Raw genomic sequence first — 4,118 nt, forward strand, 5'->3', positions numbered from 1 at the left:
GCAAACACTTTCCGATTCAATAAAAAGCTCCTTTACTTGGTCTTATTGTCTCAACTACTAATTCTGTAAATATCCAAATCAGTACAAACCTTATGCTCTTCTTTTGTACAGTCATCTAATACACATCTATAGTTATTCTAGTATAGTATGGCTCATTTTATTCCCCAATCTGGCAATCTACACAGGATTATCGGTCCTTACGCTGTACAAGTGCAAACTGGTGGTGGTGGTGGTGTCATCTTGGGCCTGACAGCTCGACGGCCTGCACCAGCAGTGACGAGTCGTCGGTAAGGTCGGAGTAGCAGCGGCTGAAAGTGAAATCAGGCACCTTGAACTTGTGCGAGTCCGCGCGCTGCGAAGCCTCCCACCGCTCTGCAAGCCCATCACCTTCCAGCATCCGGACCACCTCCGACATCTTTGGCCGGTGGCCGGGGAGGTACTGCGTGCACAGCAACGCCACCTGCACCATCTCCTCTAGTTCGATCCTGTCATACCCGCCCCCTCAGCCCCTTATCCACCAGCACGTCCAGCTTCTTCTCCTGGTGCATCTTCTTCACCTGATCAACAACAAAACCGACGATTGCTTGATCAAACACACACCTTTTGGCAGATCTTTCTGATTTATTATTGATGTTTTCTGCCTAATAAATCAAGAACCCAACAATCCATTGATTGTTTACACATAAGTTCTTGTTGTTCGATGAGTTAAACAAGACTTGTAGATTTCTTACCCAATCAAGCATGGCTCCCTTCTGGTTTGCTGCCTTTCCAAACTCTAGTGCAGTCTGACCGGTGATCAGCTCCAGTAGCAGGATGCCAAATCCGAAGACGTCGGTCTTCTCAGACGATTGACCAGTGGAGAGGTACTCAGGCGCAATGTGACCAACAGTGCCTCGCACCGCAGTGGTGACATGTGAATCCCGATGATCGAGGAGCTTAGCGAGCCCAAAGTCACCAACAATAGCCTCGCAGCAGTGATCTAGAAGGATGTTGGCTGCTTTGACATCCCTGTGTATGATCTTGGGGTCACACTGTTCGTGCAGGTACAGTAGCCCCCTCCCTGCGCCAAGAGCTATCCTCTTCCTGGTCACCCAGTCCAAAGGTGGCTTCCCTGTAGTGATCATTGTGGAATAAAGTGAAGATTTGCATTGATAGGAATCAGTATGCTTGCTTTTGTGCTGTGCCAACATTTGTCCAATGGGAAAATAAGGGAACACTAGAATCCAATTCCAGTTATTTTCCGAATTCGGCTTGTCAGGTTGCAACTTGCAATTTGACACCGTCCTTTAGGCATGGTATGATCAGGAGAAAAAAAGAGAGAGAATTTGTTCTGCACTACTGCAAGTGGGTTATCATTATTAATCACATTGGAATCTTGAGAAAGCTTACCTTTCAGGCGCTGATGCAACGCTTCCATTTGACATGTATGGATAGACCAGCAACCTCTCAGTGGCGGTCATGCAGAACCCATAGAGCCTGAGAAGATTTCTGTGCAGTGCCAAGCTGATCATCTCAACCTCAGTCTGAAACTGTGCCTCACCGCCCTGCAGCATTGCCGTCCTTCAGTCGCTTCACAGCCACAAGAGTTCCAGTCAGGGAGCTGCCCTCTGTAAACATATCCAAAGCCACCTTTTCCTAGTATGTTCTTGCTGCTGAAATTGTCTGTCGCAGACTGAAGCTCCCTGAACTGGAACCTCTTCACGTTTCCAAGGCTAACGTTCTCCATGTGTTGGTCTGCATGTGGCCAATTCATTCCAAGAACAATTTTCATCATTAACTGTTAATTTCTCAGGCTACCAAATGATGTATGGATTGAAAGTAAACATGGAGGTCTGCTTACCATCGACATCGAAAAGGATCTGCCGGTTTCTACGATGCCTCCACCAGGAACAGAAATCCAGCAGCAAGGAAGAGGAAGCTGATGCAACCAATTGCTGTACCAAATGCAATTGCAAACTTGTGGCTTTTAGATTTTGCCGGTGGCAGAGCACCCTGTGAGCTACTGAGGTTGTAGGACACTGGTGGCATTGGGGCAGTCCCATAGCAATCTTTCTCGGTGTTGGTGCCGCAGATGAGAGGATTCCCAACTATGCTGCAAGAACATCAATAGCAGAATAGCCTTCAGTCTAACATTTCCTGTTCTAGTGTCATATGTAGGGAAACAGGCACAAAATTCCAGCCTTACTTGAATGTTCTTGCCAAAGATCCCGGTATTGGACCACTCAGGTTATTATATGACAAATCTCTGAAAGACACGGTGTACAGTGAACACAAACCCAAGTAAAATAACACCCAAACATGAACACAAACAGTGAGAAACTACTCACAGGAAAACAAGCTGGGACAAATTAGCTGATGCTGAAGGGAATGGACCAGACAGGGTGTTGTTGTTGAGCCTCCTGGACATGGCAACAAATCCAGCTTATCATGACAAGAGACAGGAACTATTTAATGTGAACGCCTGAAGAACAGCATTAATTAATGAGAGGCTTGCATGTACTACTACTGTAGAGTTGGCACTCACAGATACTGCAGGCTCTCAAGGTGGCCCACAGAAGTGGGGATTCCACCATACAGGTGGTTGCTAGAGAGATCAAGTGTCTTGAGCTTTGTAAGCTTGCCAATCTCTGCCGGGATTGGGCCGGTGATGTTGTTGTTCTGCAGGAGGACTGCAACAGGGAAGGAAAGCAAAAGATCCAACATGGCTCCAGTCAAAAAGGAACCACACCTGACTGAAAGCAGAAACTGGCAATGACAAGGCTATCTATCTATCATCCTGGGGAGAAGAAGTAGTACTCACAGAGTCTCAAGATTGGTCAGGTTCCCTAAGCTTGGGGAGAGCAGGCCAGAGAGGTTCTGGCCTGGGACCTCCCTGCCAAACAATCAAATAACCACAGTCCACAGAACATTGGTAAGAACACATGGACATGGGGAATGAAGAACTCTGCAGTGAAATTGATCTGGGTCTGGAAGCAGTGCACATAGAGGAGGGAGGGAAGTGGGAATGCTTACAGTCTGGTGACGAAATTCTCCAGCGAGCAGCTGACGGTGGTCCAGCTGCAGGGATCCACGGAGTTCTGGTCCCAGTTCTTGAGCACGCCATGGGGGATCCTCGAGCATGTTCTTGATCGTCATCAGAGCTTGCACTGCACAACATTATACATATAAATACCAGAGAAATCAGTGAGCTCTCACCAATGCAAGAGGCAACACAACGAAGACAGCCAACAGTGAAGTCCTTGATTTCATTTCCATTCGAGAAAGAACCGTCAAAAACACCGATTTGACTCGAGGCAAACCGGAACAGAGATAGAAACTAGTAGAACTGTAGAAAGAGAGTACCGTAACGAAACAACAAAAAGAGAAAGAGAGGAAGGACGGAGGAACCTTCAGGGTTGACGCCCTTGGGGGAGAGGAGAGCGCTGCAATGGGAGGAGATGATGAGCAGCAGCAAGAGTAGCTCCACCAGGGAGGGGGAGAAGATGGAGGCGCCGCCTCCATTGCCGAAGGGAGGAGGCAGAGGTGGTGGGGTGGAGCCAAGAGAAGAGCGCGAGGAAGGGTGGCGGTTCGTTCCAAGGGCAAGGGGAGGACTGAGGAGAGGGTGTGTGCGCCTGCGTCCTGCGTGCAATGTTGTATGTTCAAACATGGAACAAGCGTGAGGCCAAGAAAAACATGCAAACCCAGTGCAGGTGCAGCGCAGTCCAGCCTTCTCTGTTCTCTCTCTCTCCCCACACGCCACAGGCCACACAAAGGGAGGGAGAAAGGCAGCTAGGCAAAGCCGAGCGAGATGGCAGTGGCCAGTGGCACTGTAGGGGGACGCAAACGCAAGGCACACAGAGGCCCTGTTTAGTTGGACCCCAAAGTTTAAAAAGTTGCTACAGTACCTGTCACATCGAATGTTTGCGGCTCATGTATGGAACATAGTCCTCGAATACCACTGCTCGCTTCGTCAATATGAGGTGTTGGAAGGACTCACCGAGGGCTGGCCACCATCGGCGGTAGCACGGTCGGGGAGACACTGGCTTTCACCAATCGGTTTAGCTCCGCTTCTCCTATTCATGACGACACCCACTCCTCATCGTGTCGGGCCACGGCGTCCGTCTTCTTGGGACTCGTCT

The 4,118-nt window shown here is 49.1% G+C and overlaps 1 pseudogene; it reads right to left on the bottom strand.

Moving 5' to 3' along the window:
• On the bottom strand, positions 1 to 3,135 carry LOC136519947 (LRR receptor kinase SERL2-like; annotated as a pseudogene).
• Between the last annotated feature and the right edge of the window lie 983 nt (positions 3,136 to 4,118).

The sequence above is a fragment of the Miscanthus floridulus genome, chromosome 18 (genome assembly GCF_019320115.1).
Source record: "Miscanthus floridulus cultivar M001 chromosome 18, ASM1932011v1, whole genome shotgun sequence".
Taxonomy (NCBI): Eukaryota; Viridiplantae; Streptophyta; class Magnoliopsida; order Poales; family Poaceae; genus Miscanthus; species Miscanthus floridulus.